Raw genomic sequence first — 23,253 nt, forward strand, 5'->3', positions numbered from 1 at the left:
GATGCCGCATGAAATCCGAGCGACGCATCAAAAGGATCATCGGAGACTCGCTCGTTCGCGCACTTCCCTCGAACCTGAGAGACTCGTTGTCGACCGATGCCGCGGACACTGGTGATGGATACCGATCGCGAGTGGATCCCCTTCCGACGAGCGAAGGGTCGCGGAGGGAGGCTGTCGTCACTTCGTGCACCGATTGCTCACGCGGTTCTCCTTTTTCTTTCGCGCGGGGGATCAAAAAAAGGGGTCGAAAAAAACCGCGCACGCGTAGACAGCTACATATACTCCTACGATCGCGTACGCGCGATCGGTGCTGGTCGGGTCCTGCGAAAGATCGTGCGGAGGTCGCGCACCGAACCGGGACGTGTACGCGTGTATACGCGCGTGTGGACAAATGCGTGGACGTGCGCTTATGGGTCCAACGGCCGATGCTGCGGGAATAGTCCGCGGCGCGGTAAGTCCGCGGTTTAAGTATTGGCTAACTCAAGTGGGGTTTAAGCGCGCGTGAGAGCGCGAGGAGGGGCTGCACCGATCGGGGCCTTACCAGGTGATCGTCTGCAAACCCCGCGCCGCGACTCAGTCAAGGTCGCTTTTCTCAAGAGGCCTGTGTCTGGGGGAGAAGAAAGGCGCCTCTTCTTGCCGATGTCGACGTACCACGGGCGTGACACCCTTCGGCCAAGGTCACATACCGCTCGAAACACGCCGCGCCTCCGCCGAGGACCGACGATGTCGAGGTCGATTTGAAGAGCGGACTTTGGTATTCCCTGAAATGTCTCGTCATCTTTTTTTTTTTTTTTTTTTTTTTTCCTGGTAATTCCACGCTAATTTATTACGACCGATTTCTCGATATTTCTTTTTTGTCGATTTGTAATTTCCGGATGCGCTCTTATTTTTCAGTGGGAAATCTATTGAAATACTGCTTGATATTTTGATTCTCTATACTATGTAAAAGTAGACGAGATGTGTATCTAGTGTCAATTGTAATTTCTTTTAAAGATTGACGCGTTATAACGCGTGAAAACAAAGAAATAGAGACATATAGTTTGCGACTCCGCTATACTCTTGTATATTTTTAATAACATAATCAAATAATTTAATAAAATTAATTGTTGGAAAATTAAATTTCAAAAACGAAAATACATTTTTAGACTCTAATCAATTTGAAACACAGTCGGTTCTAACAGAATTTTATATTTGATTGTTAGGATATTGAGAGAAATAATAGTATTATTAAAAATATCATTTTATAGGTATCCTTGAAATAATTTCGGTAATTATGTAATCATAAAGATTACGGTTATATTTGTGTGCACGCGTGCATGACTATATTTTTATTAAGAAGAAATATATCGACTTCAAAAGAAATATAAAGAATGTTATGTTTTCCAGTATTTTCTCGGGTACTCCGTATTATTGATACAATTATGCATACATTTGTAACTAATAATACAATATTAACATGCATGCAATACAAAAAATTGTTAGATAGTAAATCAGAACATTATAAAATCGAGAAAAAAACAGATAATATTCTACACAAAATATGAATAATACAATAATATTGATGATAGTGGATAAGTCAGAAATAAAAAAGATGCATTGAGAATGGATATTGGCGGTGTGAAAATTATAATCTGTTATCTTATTATTTTAATCCTAAACTTCTGATATAGAAAATCATATTATATGGCAGAGATTATTATGAATATTTTATTTTGCAATGTCTTGTTCTTCAATGATGTTGATACATTTTCTATGACGTCTTTTCTATTTGTTTTTCGGTTTTTTCAAGAGACCGTTTACGTTTTTATGACGTTTTATGATTGTATTTATATAAGAGTCTCCTTTTAATTAATACTAATTGTAAGAGAAAAAACTTGTTACATTAATATTAATAGCAAATAATCTTCACACGGCAAACACATAATGCGCAATTTTCTGCCGCACAACAGAGAGTATTTTACGGACAAAAAGTTTGTATAAAAAGTGTATAAATATTATTACGTGGCAGTTTTTTTTCATACTTTTTATTTATACGGTATATTATATCCGAGATAATTCAACAAATAATATTCGAGGCAGTATATATATTTATACATTTATTAATAATTATATGGAAATTGCGCAATAATTTATTGCTCTATCAAAAAATTTATGAAATATATATGCAAAATGTAAATTAATATTTAAATATATATGAAAAAAAATCATGAACCAAGAATAAATGGGACATGTACCATTGGATTTTAAATTCTAATTTTTCTTAAATTGCTCATATAAAGTTTGATTATACATATACATAATATTAGTATACAATTCTGAAGTAGATCTTTGTGTGTACTTAGAATATCTAAAATCTCAAGATTTTTAAATTATACAAAAGTCATGAATCATATATTTGGTAAGATGAAGTAATCGACATTGAAATTAGATTTGATTTCCGTGGACGCAAAACGAACGCTGTCGAACTCAATAGGCGTGAAGTACCGAAAGAGAAACGCGTAACATTTCAAAGCCGAGGTCGAATATTTATCTCCGACAGCACATCACTATACGCAGACATAATTTCGGAAATTAAATGTTTAGCCTTGGATTTCGTCTTGAGAGCTCATCAGTTTATATAGCCTTCCCTTGTATTATTTTGATTTGTAAAAATGTACAATGCAATCGTAACTAAAGCGTGCTCATCGGTGCTATAAGGACAAATCGTACAATTTTTGGACTGTATACTATGACTGGTGTATGTAACACACACACGCACACATCACTTAAATATATTTATCTAAAAATATATTTAAATTTGTCTTACATCATACTGAATTAATTTTGCGTTAATTAACCTTGGTTTTGTGTGAATCACGCAGCACATTGAACTATCGTACTAATTTCACTCATATATATATATATATATATATATATATATGTATATAATTTTATATTAAAGTTAATAATCTTCCGGTCGTAAATGTAAATGAGAATTTCCTCATTAAAAATAAAAAGCAATGATTTTTTATATCTAATAGATTGAGATATCGAAGTAATTTTAATTTTTAAAATAACTTTTATTGTTATATAGATATCTCTTATAGAATCTTGTTTTATTTAAATTTTTTCTGAATTGACGTAAAATATCATTAACCCTACTGTTACTTTAAGCTCATTGTCTAGTTGATATGGCAATTGTTAAAAGAAAAATCATTTATGCGTAATATATACTTAAAAATGAAAAAAACTTGTTTGATAGTATTTTTTATTTTTATGTTCATATAATAGGTTTGAATAAAGAAATAATATGAGCGAAGTAATATAAACGAATAAAAGAAAATATTTTAGCGTCATAATATGTAGTTCAAGTTCATATTTTTTAAACCAAAACTCAACGGATTAAATACTTATAAAATATCAATAATTTTTAAATTTACATTGATTTATGTGTAATTACATATCTTCTTCCAAATTTTCGATTTTGCAATATATAATAACTTTCCAAATATATATATATATATATATATATATAATATTACGTTTCAAGGATGTACTCTAAAATATTCTTTAAAGTATTCGTCACTCGCTCTGTTAACTACAAATACATTGCACAATATTAAATTTTTTATATCTTTCTCATACGCAATCAAGCTCTTGATGCAATCTTGCATTAGGCGAATGAATTTAGTGCAGATTAGATAGATTACGATTTTGATGAAATTTTTACACAATAAAGAAACTATTATCAGGATTCATATATTAATATAATATATGAATATTAAATACTTTTTATTTTTTACACAATTGACACATCATTAAGTCAAGTTTTTATACTAGAGAGACAAAAAGAGAAAGAGAGAAGTGTACGTTGAGGCTATCAAAATTTTGTTATTAATTGCAATTTTTTGTAAAATATAAATGTTTTGGTCCAAAAAACATTTTTTATTAATTTAAATTTTAATAGAACTTATTATCTCTTTCACATAAAATGTACATTAATGTGAAAAATTGGGGAAACGTTCTTATATTATTAAAATATTTTTTTATGAAGTATAAAGCTTCTCAATACTTTATAATAAATACAAATTCTAAAAATAACCATTTTAAATGCATTTTTAATTAAAATTAACATATAATACAAATAAAGAAAATTTGAAATATTTGATATTATCTTTTAATATCGGAGAAAAATGTTTATTATTTGGTGTACTCGTAAAAACTGTATGGCAGCTAACAGCCAAATACGTGTCAGATAAGCTTGCAGAAAATCTTGCGAGAAACTTGAACAGTCAAAAAGTCGTGTATCGTAAACTACAATCAAAGTTTATAAAATTGGATTGCAATGGGAAGGGGATAAATTGCCTGTGATGTAATGCGACGATGAAAATTTCGATTTGTCAGCACAATACGCATAATACATATACCGTTGCAGCTAAACGATCAACGTCATATGTATGCTGATAAAATTTCTGCAATTCATTGAATTAAATGAAAATGAAATACTGAAGGTGTTTAATTATCCAATAAATATTACAAAATTTCCATAGCAATTTGTAATTATGTATATAATGAATTTCGGAGAAGACGAGAACAAAAAATTAAACTTTTAACTTTAAAGCAAAAAATTGATTGATTTGAAAAACTATCGTATACCAAAAAAAATTTTTAATATACTGAAAAAATTATCTACTATATATAGTTAAATTTTCGCTGTCCCTATATTATACACGAATTACATGAATTTTAGTTATCATATCCAAATTTGTATATTATACATGAAATTTAGTTATCATGTCTAAATTTTAGCTATGATAGTTAATATTTCTTAGCTATAGAATTCTCCGTTAAACTAAGAGCTAAAAAATATTAGTTACCATAGTTAAAATTTAGCTACGGTGGCTAATTTTTTTTCGTGATATAGTCCAATATGCAATATAAATAAAATTTATTGAAACTGTATAATTTATAAAAATATATATGTAATCGATGGCAACTAAAGTCAATTTGTTAAGAGAATTATTTTTGCTTAATATTTTTTATAAATAGAAAATGTATCTCAATCTTTTGCATTAGTTAGATCGGTTAAATTTTCCGATAAGTGGCGTAAGACATTTTCCATTCACATCATAATTTGCCGCTAACATGGTTATGCAAATTACTGTTTGCTTGAAAGTAATATATAAAGTTTATAATGTAGAACTATGCTGTTATATAAATAAGTTCTCTGATATTTTTTAGAAGAAAAAATTGCGCATTATATTGTTCGTGTCCTTTTTTAGTTTATACCTAAGCTTGTTGTGATTTTTAGATACATTTATTTATTTTGTATTTTTTGTCTTTAAGATATTTTTTAATCAAAGTAATTATTTAATTTTGATTTAGTTTAAAGATGCAAAAAGAAAAAAGAAAAAGAAAAAGGATTCTAATAATTACTCTGTTCACATAAGAGTCATACATATATCTAACATTATAATTTTATACTCTTTTAGATGTATTAATCTCGATCACAAGCAAAATTGATTGCATTATCCGTTTTTCTTTGAATAATTATCTTCGGAAAAAAGATTATAATATAAGTCCATTAGTGTATGTACGAAAAAAGTGAATAAAAAATTTGCTTTGTCGCGTTATGACAAAGAAAGACGACTACATTGTAGCCTGCAGAAGATCTTTAATCTATACAATTTTTATATATTATTTTGTATAATTTTAATTAAATTTATAGAATATCAAGAAATGCAAGAATATATATAAAATTGTAGGATGAGAAGAGAAGAATTTATTTAAATTAATCTATAAAATTAAAAAGGAAGACAAAAATGTTTTTTATTTTATAATGTGTATGAAATCTTAAAAATTATATGGTTACAATTGAAAACTTTTTTTGATTCTTAGATATATGTGTAGTTTTATTAATATCAGTTTTATTAAAATGGATGAATTAGCAGAGTTTATCTGTTTAAGTGAACAAATTTAATTAATTCAAAACATCTTTGTAAAGGATATCTCAGATATTTTATAAAATGTCAAAGATGTTAATGTTTTTATATGTCATTATATTCTTGTTTAAATTTAACATACATGTGTTAATTAAAAATTAATGTTACTATGTACATTTTATATAATAAACTATATTAGATTATATATTTAATCGATATAAGAAATTATTAAGAAGAAAAACTAGATTAAATTTTTAATATCATATAAAAATATCTATGAATAATTGAAAGGTATCAACCTCAGAAAATTTTGTTGAGACCTGAAGAAATACACTGGGTATCTTCTGATTTGCGTGATATTATACATAGAATTAGTATAAAACTGCTTACGTTCAACAACTTGGAAAAAACCTGTTTTTATGTGGCAGTCAAGGGCATCAGACATTCCGCATTTTTTGTCGGATTTTACATTAATTCGTAGGTAAAATAATTTTTAAATAAATTTCTCGATTAGTTATATTATAAAAATATTTGTATTTTTAATCACGTCATAAGTTTATTATTTTTTATGGGAAATGCTGTAATTTACAAGGAATTAATCATTCAAAATTATTCTATGTCTACAATAGCAAGGACTATCTTGACTCGAGGTTGTGATTTATTTTAGACGTCTCACGATATTCTTTCTGAAAACAGATATATCTATATATCACAAGAGATTTTTCTTAAAGGCCGAATGTTCACAAGTTTTTGTGGTTCTTTGTAACGAGTAAAACATTCTGATCATGAAATCAGAGATCATTTGTTTACTGATTCTTTCATATAAAGTGGCATTTATTAGTGTTAGTATATTATTTCGTATATTGCATTTTTTCAGCGAAGACGTAATTTACTTGATTTAAATATAAAAATTCTCTTTAAAATATATATAAAATATATTTTTTGTTTCTAGATATTTTAAATATGCACTGTTTATATACAGATAATGCAATCAATTTTGCTTGTGATCGAGATTAATACATCTAAAAGAGTATAAAACTATAATGTTAGATATATATGACTCTTTTGTGAACAGAGTAATGCATATAATATATTATTTTTCATTATTTATATACTTTATTTTTAAATTTATCATTTCCTTGAATTTATTCATTTATTGTTAATGTTCATCAAATATTGGAATAGTATGCTGGCAGTATATATATAAGCTTTTTTCAGTGTATTAAGAATATTTTTTCTTAAAAAATGATAACTGTTTTAATGAAATTTTTTAGCTTTAAAGTTTAAAAGCTCAAAAAATGTGGATTTCATTTTTTGTTCTCGTCTTCTGCGAAATTCATTATATACATAATTAAAATATATATATATATAGGCACACATATCTCAAGCCTATTATATAAAATTTATAATATAGTAATTTTTATAATATAAATATAATTTTTATATAATAATATACTTAAATATGAAATAATTTCAAATTATATGAAACACAAAGTAAAGTAGACTGCCTCTCTCTCTCTTTCTCTCTCTCTCTCTCTCTCTCTCTCTCACACACACATAGTTATATCGGATAAAATATCTCTTCAGCATAAAAATAGCGCAGACACGTTTTACAACGGTGCAGATAATAAAACAGCATAGAGGAAAAATGAGAGAATTAAGACTGAAATTATCATAATTTGATTCTTCGGGTACCAGCCATTAATTTGACCCTTGTAAAAATAACTACGTTAGTATTTTGTATCTTAATTTATAGAAACGCAATTATCATATATAAAGAGCATTTTTTTATATTTGGAGAAAATTTATATGTTGTTATATCAATTTGTAATTTTTAATTTAAATTTGTTTAAATATATATTACATATTTGAGAAAATAAAAATCTCTCTAATGGGTGAGACTTCTTATATTTTTTGACATTGTAAAATTTTTGACATTTATCGTATCTAAATTAGATGAATGCAATATATTAAATTATTTATGCATTGATTTAATTTAACATTAATTATCAAAATCTATCAATGAAAAATAAGAAAATAAATAGTATAATATACGATGCAGTAAATTACAGATATAATATTAATGCGATTGCGAATACATCAGATCGAAAAATGTATCGTAGCAGTAAGACATGTGTGTGTCTATTAAAACAAAGATTAATATTTTAAAATTTGAATAGTTAATTTTATATTACATTTACATTGAATATACTATACCATAACAAATCAGGTACGCCTGTTGCACCGCAACCGTTATTCATGCTGTGTCCGCATGTTTATAGTAGCATTCAACTTTTCATCAGGTGTCTCACATATATATGAGGATTCTTTTTTTATAAAATAACATAATATAAATTTAACGTATAAGACGGGCAACAAGAGCCAAATCGCGGATGACAATGCGTTATCCTAACGAAACTAAATAATTCTTCGTTAGAATTAAATACCGGTGCACAAGGCACCAAATTTTTACTTGGACACGGCCAAGATTTTAAATATGAAATAATCTCATATTTTGAGATTTAATTTCAATACCCCTTTAACCCCCCTACGGAAAATAAATAAATGAATGCAAGAGAAAAATATAGATCCGAAAATCGCTGAATCGGGAAACGAACCCGAGACCTTTCGCGATTCAGCGATTTTCGGATCTATATTTTTCTCTTGCATTCATTTATTTATTTTCCGTAGGGGGGTTAAAGGGGTATTGAAATTAAATCTCAAAATATGAGATTATTTCATATTTAAAATCTTGGCCGTGTCCAAGTAAAAATTTGGTGCCTTATGCACCGGTATTTAATTCTAACGAAGAATTATTTAGTTTCGTTAGGATAACGCATTGTCATCCGCGATTTGGCTCTTGTTGCCCGTCTTATACGTTAAATTTATATTTATATTACAGAGCCTTGTTAAAACTCTTATATAATATAAATTCACTAAAATATTAATTAATTAAATTAGAAGTTTAGATAAAATTATATGTACAACAGCTTTAATAGTCAACTTTATATATTTTTACTAGTCGATCGATCTATTGTAATAATTTATCGATAAAAAAACTTCCTCTTTAACTTATCCTCATTTATATAAAAAGTCCGCCTTAACTTATTCTCTTTAACTTGTTAGTTAAATTTGCTTTTATCGTATATGAATTCTCAGATACATAAATATTAATAAATTCTAATGCATATTCTTTCTCTCTTGAATAGCAACAATTGTGATAGTGCAATTGTATGTTGATCGATTATAAAAACTTATTATCTACCCTTAATCATTCAAATTGCATATTTATACATAAATAACATATATAAATTCGTAGAATAAATTTCTTTAATCGATGGTTTTTCAGTTTGTACGTCAACCGATTAAGCAGAAAAGCGGATAAATTATGCATTATTAGTTTCAATTATTGTTTTACTGTAATTACTTTAATCGAGCGATGGGAAAACAATTTTTCGCAAATCGGGTCAAAAATTTTTTATATATTTAGATATATAATATAAACTCGCATTAATCATTTTGATCATTATATCTCAACTTTGTTTCAAGACGATATTATGCGCTGTCTGAGATTTAATTCATCTCAATCTAAATGACATGTGATGACGATCTCAGCACAAAACACACACACACACACACATACATGCGCACGTGCATAATGTACTTCTTTGTCCTCTATGAAAATGAAGCAAACTGATTTAACAAATTATTCAATTTAAGACTACTATCATTATTTCAAATCATTTATTTTATTATTAATCTCAAAACTATTTTGGAAAAATAAAGATTACGCATTACGAAGCTACTCGTAATAAGTAATAAGTTAGTAACATATGATCCCCGTCATATTTGCGTGAAACTCTGACATCTACATATTTCTACTTAACTTATTCCAACGTGCAGATATTATCAATTTCTCTCGTTCTCTGTCTCTATTTAATACATCAAGTAAAGCATTAAGAAATGCTGCTTTAATAGATTAAACGGCGGTGGCAGTAAAATGAAATTTCCAAATAGATGCATCGAGTCGGTACTAATAATTTGATTACGAAAATATGGGACGCAGTTGATAAATATTCGGCAACAAATAACATACTGCATTATTTCGATAAAATGAAGAGTGTTACAAAAGTTTTGCTTCGTTAGAATATATGTGATGCGTCCCGTCGCGTTTTTGCGATCCTCATAAATTGCACGGCGAGGTAAACGGCTCGTGGATAAACCATGACTTTTTGACATTTTCGTTTACGTAGCTATCGAGGACATTTCCAGTTGCAGCAATAGTGCGAAATATGTTTACAACGCGAAATAAAGTTAATTAAACGCTGCGAACAAATCGATAAGATAGACTGTAATCGCATACTTAATTAATGTCCAAATTTTATTTCATCATTGATAATTTTAGAAAATGGAGTATATCTTTAAATTTTAACATCATCATCAATAATTTGTAGATACAAATTTATTTGCCGTTCGAAATTTCATTATGAGCAGCAATAAATTGTTAAATATTTATTAGAAAAACTTTCTATATGTTACCTTCCACAAAAATACATTTAATTTAAACTGCACTAATAATCTTGAGTCAAAAGTTTAATACATAATTCATTGAAAGACAAACTATCAGAGCAGCTAATGTTATTGTGTAAAAAAAAGAAAATGTAAAAACTTTCGATTTTATAGTGCATTTTTGTATGAATAACGTAATCTTGTCACACTTAGCTTTTTGAAATTTAATCTAAACAAATTTTTGTTTTTTCTCATCGTTTGTAATTTGAGAATTGGTGCTTATTTTCACTACGAAAAAAATACATTAAAGATTTTCTCATTAAAAAATAATGCAAAACATTGAATACCTTTTATACGTTTATGCGAAATCTAATGTTTTCTGTGATTTGTGATAATTTTCATCTTTTCGTCGCAAATTTCAGTCCCGAAAAATTATCTAGTGAAAATTCCATATATTATTTTTCTTGAATGGTGGAATTTTTTATAATCTCTTTAATTAATTGCAAATAAAATTTTGTCGAAAGACAATCTATTATCGACAATAGTCAATGTTTGAGCATAAATGAGCAGTTTGCGGTCATTAACCATTGTCGACACTTGGCTATATGTATACGGAAAGGATTAACTAGATGCTAAAATAACCGCTTAATGTGTAATTGTCTACATTCGCATAATTGTCCACATACTTTTAAATACATTTGCGATATATTATATATTCAAATAAGGATACACAATATAATCAAAGCTGTTTCTTCTCTCGATATACTTGTTACTATTCATCAGTTAACGACTTAATTTTGTAATTTATCTAATATTTATCAGTTAAGATGAACATACTCGTTTTCGCTTTTTTTAAATTTCTTTAAACACTGTTAAGTAGAAATATCAACAGTTTGATTCAATTTTTGAAATGAGGGTTAAAGTGCTTTTAGCTATCTATTTTTCTCCCACTTGATTTTGGTATAAAAATACTTATTAATGATATATAGTATACGGATGCCCAACTAGTTTCTTCGAGGGATTTTAAATTTTTATTATTGCTATATATAGATTAATACAAGTTAATCCAACGGTACAAAAAAGGAGAGAGTCGATTCTTTTTTGTTTACTCCCTGTCTCACTTTATTGAGGCAATTGAGAGATCGCAGAACTTTAGCTTGCGAGACGGGTTTTGGACTTGTTTTAGCAGTACTTATAAAAAATATTTTATGCACTACCACGAGGTATTTAATTAATATTTCTTATTTTAGAATATGCTTGCGGACCGGACGTTGGCTATCCGTGATATATAGAATAAAATTATTTGAAAATAATTTACATTAATGTATATATCGATTTGATTTGAATACTATTTGTGTTAGTCATTAACAGAAAAATAAATAACGCATATGAGGATTTCTAAAGCGAAGGCAAATACTCTTGAATCTTTCGACACCACAATGTATATTTTTGCATCTTGTCTAACTAATCTTGTCTAATCCATCGCCCTATCGTATAATCGATTATAGTGTAAATAGGTCGCTTGCATAATTGAATATCTTTTTCTGTGCACATCCTTCTTGTTTTCTAATAAAGACAATCTACCAATCGGCAGATTAGAAACGATGATAAAGATATAAAGGCGCAATGTTAGCTTAATTAACATTGGAAAAATAAAACGAAGTGTGTGTAAAATGTATTTTGCTGCCACCTGTATTGAACTGTAAATCAGTTTTTAGTGAGGTGGCTTTTTTAAATTTAATTCTTTATCTAAAGAAACCTGTAAAAAATGATTATAAAATATTTTTATTATAATATTTGAATTATAAAAATATTTATAAATTATTTTACATTTATTTTATTGACTTACAATTAGAATTTAGAATATATTTTAGGATAGGTACATTTTTATTACATTTTTTATTCATTTATAATCCTGAGATTTTCAAGCAATATATATGATTATTAATCAACGTCCATATATAATCAAAAAAAGAATACACACACACACACACACACACACATATATATATATATATATATATATATATATATATATGTATATCAAAAATGGATTCACGAAAGAGTTTAATGAAAGATTAAAGCAGAATTAACGTCGCGTTCTGTCCAACCTATTTTGCATAAAAGATGCCGACGACGACAACAACGAAATTGCAACACTCGTTCAAATACCGAAGGCGAGTATGCAGAGAAAGCAGACATTTACCCGTCTCATTTGTTCACTCGCTCCCACATGCTCGATTTGCTCCGCGTCGTACGTTCGACTGGTGGCGAGATTTTCTGCGATCGGTAAGCGACGATCTTGTTCATCGATACATAGACAATCGTCAGACTGTCAATCATGATGTCGCGACTGCTCTCTGCTCCCCGCTAATCACCTGTTCGTCCTTGTTGGCGGTTTGTTTACGGTGGATAGAGCCAGTCGAGGGACGTCGCAATCTGTGTCACACTAGACGATCGTAATAGACAATTATGCGTTTAATTTGTCTCGTAATAACGAGATTCTTTATATTCGACGCATGTTCTCAGAGTCTTGTTGCTATTTATGTTCCGTGTAAACAAATTTTTTTAAATATATGCAGGAAGTGTTCTGTGCGCGAAATGTATTTATAATTTTATCACGTTATTATTGGGTTATTCTATGCCTTGATTTAATTGTTTGATATTATAGTGACATACAAAATTTAGAACAAAGGTAAATTATAATTAAGAAATTTATTTATAGATTAATGTGAATATATTTTTTCTCTATTTTTTTGTAAAAATAGTATGACATTTTCCCTTTTTGTGAATTTCATTTCATCGTTCGTAATAGTGTAATTTAGATTAAAATTACGACCAAATTATTCCTGAAACGGCATACAATCAAATTGGCGTAGAATTTTGTCGCGTCTTTATTACCGTTTCTCAAAACGAGATATCGTAAAAGATTCAAAGAATTTTTAAAAAATATCATCGGACACATTAACTTCTTGCAGTTAAATAACTCGTAAAAACAGGCCGATTTCATCGAATACTCTCAGTCTTCGTCGGTTGACCCGCATTCGCCGCTTGGCTGGCGTAAAAGAGCGTAAAAGTATGGTAAAAGTAAAGTGCGTCAATATATAGGTATATAAATACATGCATTTACTACATACAAAATACACATATATGTATACATATATATATATACATATATGTATATATGTAAAACTTATATTTAATATATCCTTCTGCAATAGTGCAAACGTGCACGATTTTGCGAGTTTTTCACGAAGAAATAATATGCATTTCGCAATTGGACGCAACCGATTTTGCAACTTGACTTGCAGAATTCAGATAAGTAAATAATTGATTTTGAATTGTGGTCCAGGTGCAAAAAGTTTACACGTGCAAATATATCGACTAAAGTATCGTTCAAGGTTTATTGAATTTGATAAAAGAAAAATGATTTTTAAGATATGTCACGCATGATTGATCTTCTGACGCAAAAATCAATGTATCACATGGCATTCACATGGTATATCGATGTGATTCATAAAGAATGTGAATTTCATTTTTTTCATACGATTAATTTATGCGTACGAATTTATAAGCGGTATTTTACTTTAAAATTTATATTTTGATTTAATTATTTTTGAGTTGGTAATATTATTATGATATATTTATCTTAAAGTTTATTTTTCTATATCTTTTATTATAGTAATTTGCTAATGCAGTAAAATTTATTCATTAGATTTGATTCAGAATAAGAAAATATAATGTTTGAAAAATAAAATCACATTTTGCTTTAAATTTAAAAGAAATATATATCTAAAATTTATTATATAAAATATATTTAGTTTGTTTAAATATGTGTAAGTGTGCCTGTGAAATACAAACATTCGAGAATGCTTTTGTGAAAATTATTTTTATGCATACTTGAAAAAATACTAATATGTAGCATGTGAAATTTCTTCTTCGATATCGTATTGGAGAACCGCTTTTATTATTAATTTGACTTCTTATTTTACGATTTATGATGAACAATTTTTAATATATAATTTTAAGATGTATATATTTTTATTCAAATATGAAATTAGGTAAGTTGCTATAAAGCATATTAAATCAGACATCCAATTTATATCTCTATTACATTATATTATAATATATCAACAACAATTGCGATATAATGTGATTGTCTAATTAAGTAACAAATAACACCGACAGTATCTTTCTACAATGTTAATATACTTTCTTATTCTCGAAACTAATAAACGTACTAAACGAGTAATTGGCATGCCAAAGGCATTAATTAACCTAAATTCACTATGGATGAATGAAAGTATGTTTTCTCTGCGTACATCAAAAATCGCTGACTCCTTGCGCAAGTGATTCTTCATTTTGTTTTATTTGCAGTTTTTATTTATATTACAATAATGATAAACTAGCTCAAGTAAAAATAATTTTTTCTTAAAATACCACGACAACAAAACTCTTCTTTACTTTTTTTTGATTCATTAATAATTCATTTTTATGGATAAGTTATTCTTTTAATCTTAATTATTTAAAGTGCTAAAATATTCAGAGATTAAAGAGATATCGAGAATTTCTCTTCAATCTTTGCACGCAGAGAAATATACAGATTATATGTAACAGTTTAAATTAAAATTATGTAAATAAAAACAAAGGTTGAACAAATTAAGGGAACTTAAATTAGATGAGGTTTATTTCAATATAAAATTTCGATAAATATATATTTTTGTTCCTATAAGCCAATAAGATAAAGTCTTTTATATCCGTTAGTATTATATACATATCTATATGCTTTCTTGTAAAATGCTTCGCTCATTGCTTCGTGTACTTGATTTTTTGGGTGGTGTAATTAAGTCAATGTTGACATAAATTACGACATAATTTATATAATTAAAAGCTCCGAGATATATGATGCATCTCGTGGCGTGAAATGATTTTTATGACACTTTAGGAGTGAAAAAAATTTAAAGTCATTTTTCAATGTCTATATAAGCCGATTGAATTACTAATAGCGTTAATTAATCAACATTGCATCTTGGATGGAATAGTTACAACTTTCACTGTAAATCGCAACCTTATATTAGTGAATTGCAATATCGATATAATTCGCTTGTAATAAACGTCAGCTGAATAGTGACAAACTCGGCGCGATTATTATAGCCGTCGTTTACATTTGTGGTACAGTTATCGCGTTGTTTCAGAAGCATAGCTGTATAGATAGAATGACGACTCGACATTTAATGGCAATTATGACATAATCGTTCGTGCTTTGCGCGAACGACCTTGGCGAATGACCGATCGGTTCTCCTGGTTCTCGTCGAGTCGTTGCTCGGTTGAGCGAGCTTTTTTCCTTTCCTTCTTTTTTCCCTTGAATCATGATATAGATATATCTACGATATACCTTCGCGCGATTTCTCTCTTGGCCTTAATAGCGCGAACTCGCTTGATTCTTTCTTCTACCCTTTCTCCGGCGCGACGGTATCGCATTCAAGGTCTTTGCGGGCAGGAAAGGAATTCGCGGGAAAATATAAGCAGATTATTTGGTAACCAAATTGTACATGATGTTAATATATTAATTTATTGATTAATTGTTATACGGAACATCTTATTTTCTATTTTTTAATAACACTTTCATATGAGAACAATTGTAAAGGCCCAATTATTTTTTACGAGAATGTCGGGCAATACAGAAACTTTCCAAATATCAACATTATATAATGAATAAGAAAGTGTTGATATTTTTTTAAGAGTATATTTTAAGAGTTTTGTGCGAAGATCATTTTTACGCAAAGAGAAATAGAAATAATTATTTTGTAAAAGCATTTTGTTAATAATATTTCAGACAATATTCAATGATATTATGTCTGAATTATATTATTGTAAATATATATATATATATATATATATATATGGCATAAAGATTAGACTAATATATATATATATATATATATATATATATATATAGAATAATATATTTAGCAAAGTTTTTCTTTTATCTATTTCTAACAATGTAATTTGTTTTTAACAAAGTATAGAAATATAGCTTGCAAAAATATTCGAGACTACCCTATAATTTGCAATCGTAATCAAAATCAAATTGATTACAACTATAGTACAAGCTAACGGATGATAGAAATCTTTCTACTTTCGAATCTCTCTAAAACTAATTTACTAAGAATGCACTAACTGTTACTGCTACTAGCAAAATGCTTTTGCGTCTTTCAATTTATATAAGCATTGGTTGAATAATGCATATTTCATATATCTTTTGTTCTATTTTGTGTGGGTGAATGTGTTTTATCAGTTTTTTTGCAGTTTTATATTGTGCTTTTTTCATATACTTTTTATGTACTTTTTTATCATATATATTGTGTGTAAAAATGTTTGCGAACATTAGCAGGTAGCCGGCAATTTAATTGGGTAACAAACTTTTTACGCTTTTATCAATAAATTAATTATGCAGAAAATCGATTGCTAATTAAGCCGATAAAACATTAAACTAAATTAAACTAATTTAGATAGAAAGCCAAATTTTCTTTGAATATTTATTGGTGAATTAAAAAATTAAGAATTTTTGTTATAAGAGAAATGGAGAAATATATGCGTTCCGTTTTTAATTAATAAATGTTTTACAATTAATATTAGGCAAATATCAAAATGAACAAAGAAAGTTGGATTTTGCGAATAATCTGCGGTGTTCATTTAAAGATACAAGCAACACACGCTATCAGATTGTGTGTTTACAGGTGAGTAATGTAAGTAATGAGAGATCCAAAACGATAATTATCCCTTTCTCTTGAATATACAATGTTATAATTACGTGATTAAAATAGAATTGTGAACTGTAAATTTTCCGATGAGCCTGGAAATAATTTTTTCTTACTTTCTTTGCTTTGTGTGTGTATGTGTGTGATATCATGTATTATGAATATTCTTTTAATATAATCTTATTACGACCACATACATATTATATTGTTTCAATAAATTAAATTACATATCACCGATAATACTTTATATTCGCATATTAAAAAAATATTTTAATGTTTTTAGCATTAATTGCTCATTGTTCAGTGTTTTGAATATTATTAGAAATCTATTACTTTTTACTAAATAACGTATTTACTGATAATCATTTTTTTGCGGAAAATGATATTACAAATTTTAAATGTATGCGTCAATACTAACCTCGAGACTATGATTTGCAATTGTCAAAGGGTTAAATAGATACGATAGTAAATAATAATTGTGAGAAGGCTCATGAATAAAAATCTGCTAATTTAAAGAAATTAAGTTAATGTGAAGAACTTTAATTTCAAGAATCTACCTCTTTAATTTAAAAAACATCGAATACATTATTGCACATCTACAAGTGCAAAGTAGTAATATAAGTAAAAACTAATTAAACTTAATGTAGTATATAGAAAATAATTTCTTTAAGTTTCTATGACATTTACAGAAAAAAGGGATTGAGTAAGTTTTAAATTGGCGCAAATTTTGCATAAATAAAAAAGAACTTTGATTATACCTTATTAATAAAATATATTTATAGGTAAAATTTCCTGAAAAGATAAGCTTGATAAAAAACATGCTTTTTAGTCATCTCGTTTCATAAAAGCGTCATCTATTGTCACTTAATGTGACAAATCTTTTCGCGAGCCTCCTCTTGTTTTCTCATAAGAGTATCACGCAGCTACAGTATAGGGAAGACTAGGAATGCGTGCATATGCGTCTTGTCGATATCACGAAAGGAACCGTGATCTTATACAACTTTCTCAACTTGAGTGACGTAACTACGACAAGAACTGCAAATGGTATTTCCTTGAAAGAGAGAGGAGAGAAAGATCGAGTAAAACTGGACCGGTGAAAGAGATTGCGAGAAAGGAGACCTCTACTCTGGTCATTCGGGGGCACCCCACCATCAACATCGACCGGTCGACCGTCGACGTTGTGCTTACGAGAAGCCGTGTGTTCAAATGTTTAGCACCCCACTTCTTGCAGCTATTCAATTCCAAAGGTGGAAACAACATCGCGGGCTTACTCCAAACGTATCGCGATCGGTCGTTCAGTCCTTTGGAAACATTGGATCGCGCGAGTTCGATCGCCGTGAAATCACTGTGGATCATCGTAGGAGTAATCGATTTCCTCTCATCGATTACATCGATCAGTGCGCGTTTAATCCCTCTTCGAGAAAATCAGCTTTCCCTTTTTACCTTCTCTCTTTTTATTGTATCGTCTCGTATCGTCGGATCGGTTAAACGAGAATTATCGGCACGTCCACAAGATCGTCGTGTTGTACTACTGCGACATTCTCGTGAGCGGAGGAAGCTCGCGTGGTTGCGCTCCGCGCGGACGATCCCAGAGGATGAACCAGTGAATTATATCTTTACACGTGATACGCTAGTTAAATTCCAAAGGTAAGCCTCTCTGCTGGAATGTTTCACTTTTTTTTTCTCTGCGAAATTATTCATCGCTACTTTCTTCGCGCAATCCACAAGCTTGACAGGGGTTGTCGATGTCTGTATCATTTCCTAAGAGATCGAAGCATTAGTTTTTGCTGACGCCACTAACCACTATCCTTCGGATTAGTATTTCCGGAAGGAAAGTGTCGCGTTTCATATAATGAGAGAGAGAAAGAGAGAGAGAGAGAGAGAGAGAGAGAGAGACACTTGACTTCTCCATTGCAATTTCACGAGCGCCGGTACTTGCGCATCATTAAGAGAGAGGAGAAATGAAAATAGTTCGCCCGATTTTGTTCGATGTAGATTTAACAAGCGCCACGATTGCGATAGTGATTTCACTTCATACGCAATATTATGATAAAGATGAGATGCGCGATAGATATTGCACATGCAAGTTGCACTCTCAGCGAAAAAACTAATCGCTGAAAATGTAAAAAAAATTATGCTTCTTCTTGACACGTCTTGAAATTTGCACAGCGACAACGAGAGGAATTCTTCATAGAAATGATTTCTTAACTTTCGTTGTACATGTAACATTAATATACGGCGAATTAAGTTGGGGCAAAACGAGAGAAATTGGGTTGAGATAGTGAGAGAGAGAGAGAAGAATTCTTACCAGAAGATGCAAATATAACAGGAAATCTCCTGTAAAATATTTACTTCTCGCTACTTCGACGCTTTCACTACGAAGTTTTTAGTTTCGATTTCTTCAATCTCTCGCGAATAACGGGCTTGGAAATAATAATATCGCAATACTCAATCAAATATAGTGCTTTTGTAGCACGGAAATATCTTTCTTGCTCGTGCACTTGGTAGTGAAAGTATTAAAAAAGATACAAAATGTGTCTTATTATACCGGTACACAACTCTGATATACAACTTTCTTGCATTGACTCTAAGAGCAGCGACTCAATCTTTTTTTTAACAATAGCGGGATAAAAAGAAACATAAACGAAACCAGGTCGTTTTCTTTTTCTTTTTTTCAACGTTTTGTTCTTATGTTGTTACTTGTATAAATTCTTTGCATGTTGAAAGCGTCGAAATGATACTGGTGTTATACACATAACTCACGGAAATAATATATATGGCACTCTTCCTCGAGATTTAATGCTATAGAGCAATACATTAGTTATTTTTCTTTCAATTTGCACGTATATGCTGTAGTAATCAAGAACTTATTAATGTATATTTTATTTGCTCAAATTGTTTTTCATTATCATTGTATTTGATAGATTTCCTACTCTACGGTGCACTTGTGGCGCAAATGAATTAAGCAAGCAAATTTTTTATTTAATTTTAATTTAATTTAATTTTAATTTTTTTAAATTGAATATGTAATTAAGAATAACGAAACATTTTATTTCTCTTTTATAAAAATTCGACAAATTATTACATAATAGGTTATTTTTGTCGAATAATCGATATGGCATTGAGGAGACGATTTATGTCATCCTCAAATAAAACTTCATTATGCAGATTAAATACTTGTCCAGTTTAGTTGTATTTTATGTTTGCTCGTATTTGTGCTAATTATTACAGTGTGCAACTTGTTAGAGAGTTTCAGTGGCGATACTTTCCGCTTTTACTTTCACAAAGATTGAATATCTTAATGTTGAAGAAATGAAATATTTTTAGAAGAACATTAGAATTTAAGGAACATTTATCAATTTTAAAATTAAAAACGAGATTTCTTTTTGTTCGATCCACGATATGAATTTAAGAAAAAAAACTGTCTTTTTCTAGTGTTATTTTACGTATCGTATAGATATGTGAAAAAATAATTTATTTTAATTAATTAAATTAAAAAAATTATATTTTATCGTTATTCTTGCGATATTAAGACGACGATTTGTAAAACAATTTTTTTCTCATTAAAATTTTAATATAATTGCTGAACTTTCCAATCGGACTGATTTATACATATATGTATGGATTCGACTATATAAATATACATATTCTCTATGAGTAACGCGACATTACAAAATGAGATTTTAAAGTGAACATCATTTATCATACGTCTATGCGAGAGAGGTCGTAGGTTCGTTTCACTGTCAGTGATGCGATCCTCGTTGATAGCCGCACACACGTGGCACAGACGGACGCGTGCATGCGCGTATCCGCGAACGCACGCGATCGCGTGCATGAATGTCGTTGAACACCCGTTTGCTCTATTGCACGTGAACTTTCTGTATAGCGCTTTGTACATACATATGTGTGTATATCGACGGTGAAATGGCCAACGGGAAGAAAGCGTAGCAGGAAATCAATGATATGTTGTTACGATGTTGGTCGACTTTACTAGCATAAGTAATCCTGAATCTACAAGTCGCAAGGTTGATATCACGAGATTGAGAATTGCTCAAAAGCATGTTTGTTAAGCAAAAGCCTCTCTACTAATTAATTTCTGTGAATTAATACAATTGATTACAGTGAACAATGCAAATTTGAATTGAATGTAGCTTACGTTTTTATTAGAATTCTATGATATAAAACATTTATAGGAATGCATTATATAGGGTTATTTATAAAATACACAGCAATATTTTAATGGAATGTACACATTAAAATAAATTCAAAAAATTATTATTTGAACACACAAACAGGATAGTTTTTGAATTATGAAAGATGAAAGGAGAAATGCGTTTGATTTTACTTTTTTTGTTGCAATTCAAATTTAAACAATTAGAAAGTGATTTGATAGAAATTTTGATTTATATAAGTGTCTATCTTATATATCTCTCAATAAATGTATGTTCAGAAATAAGACAGACACTTAAGCATTTTCCTAAAATCTCAATATAGGAACATGATATGTACAATCTACATATCATTCATTTGCTGTAACAGTGACATAACTCAAAAATTGTGATTTTTTAGGAGACACGATTTAATAATAGTACATATAATAATAGTACATATAATATAATCTTTCTCTTTGTACTAATAATTTAAAAAGGGCGATTTTTTAGTTATGTCATTGTTGCAGCAAATGAGTGAGATGTTTAAATAATATTTATTTTTTCAATATGTACATTCACTCTTTCAAATATCATCGTGCATTTATGAATTATTTTGTATAAAAATATATTCTTTTTACATTTGTATAATTTATTTATTTATTTGTATAAAATTTTTAGAGAACTAAGGAAAATCAGAATACTCATTATTCTACATGTCACTATCATATGACAATATTTCTGTATATCTGTTTTATAGTCTGTTTGAGATATTTTATAAAGTAAAATGTAAAATTTATCGAAATACTAAAAATCCAGCTTAAACATAGCTAGCAGTATAAATTTATGACAAAAGCGTGTTACATATCAAATAGCTTGATTACATTGTTGAAGTGCGAGACGAATAATATTTAAATAATTTATATCGCTGCATAGATACAAAGTTTTAAGAGGCTACTATTTACTGTTTTTTTATAAATATTATGACCCTTACTATTGTATGTAACTGTCAATATATGAATTCTAGGTTCTTGTATAGTATTGCATTCAATATGTCATTTTCAATAATTCATTTTACTTAATAACTATGACGTAATTTATGACATTTTACAAGAAACTCTGTCAAATGTAATTGTTCAAACTGTGATGTAAATATAATTGAAAAGAATTTGATTTCTAATGACGCAGCTTATGCTTATTTGATTGTGATATGTTTTTTTTTAAGATTTGGAATGTTATGGAAAAATATATATTCTTTCATACGTGTGTGATATATTTTAATTTATAAAAAAGAGCTAGAAGAGAATTAAAATATCTATAAAATAGTTCCTTTTGTATTATTATATCTCCGAAATATTATCACATCGGAAAATATGCAAATACAATATCTCGAACAAGACAATTAACACGGTGTATAGATATATCTAAATGATCTCAAGTTTGTTGTGCAATTACAATTTTTCTATTTTTTTTATTTTCGAGGAATTGTTACTTGACATTGCTTATATTAGTTGAAATGTACAAATTATACAATTATACATTACAATTATTGCCGCTCGAATTCTTTTCAAGTCAAGTTATTGTGGAAATAAAAAATTAGTTAGACCTCATTTAACTTTAACGTTTATAGAAATAATTATAGTTTTTATTCTCATGTTAATTACACATTATCGATAGATCACGTTAGTTTTGTCAATAGCTTTGTAAAAATTGCATAATTGACAATTATTATTCTTTTCCCACATTTATTGCAGCTCCTATGTCAAGTTCTTGCGACCATATAATTTCCCAACGTACTATTATTTTTACGATCGACATTAATATTATTTTTTTTATTGTACCACGTCATTCGTTATGTTCTTTCTTTATCACTGCAACGTGTGAACTATTGCTAACTCCTTTCTATTCACTCTG

The 23,253-nt window shown here is 29.0% G+C and overlaps 1 protein-coding gene across 2 annotated transcripts in view; it reads left to right on the plus strand.

Annotated features, from left to right (window-relative positions):
- The window catches only part of sit (stuck in traffic), a 63,826-nt gene that overhangs the window by 27,342 nt on the left and 13,231 nt on the right, over positions 1–23,253 (plus strand). Inside the window, exon 1 of one of the 2 annotated variants that reach the window (XM_029312250.2) lies at positions 18,446–18,838. The exons of the other annotated variant lie outside the window; for it this stretch is intronic. The gene's annotated coding sequence lies outside the window, so the exon portion shown is untranslated. Of the gene's footprint in view, positions 1–18,445; positions 18,839–23,253 lie in introns of those variants that run through there. 2 annotated transcript variants of the gene reach the window in all.

The sequence above is a fragment of the Nylanderia fulva genome, unplaced genomic scaffold, assembly GCF_048542155.1.
Source record: "Nylanderia fulva isolate GAGA-0341 unplaced genomic scaffold, ASM4854215v1 Scaffold17, whole genome shotgun sequence".
NCBI classification, from domain to species: Eukaryota; Metazoa; Arthropoda; class Insecta; order Hymenoptera; family Formicidae; genus Nylanderia; species Nylanderia fulva.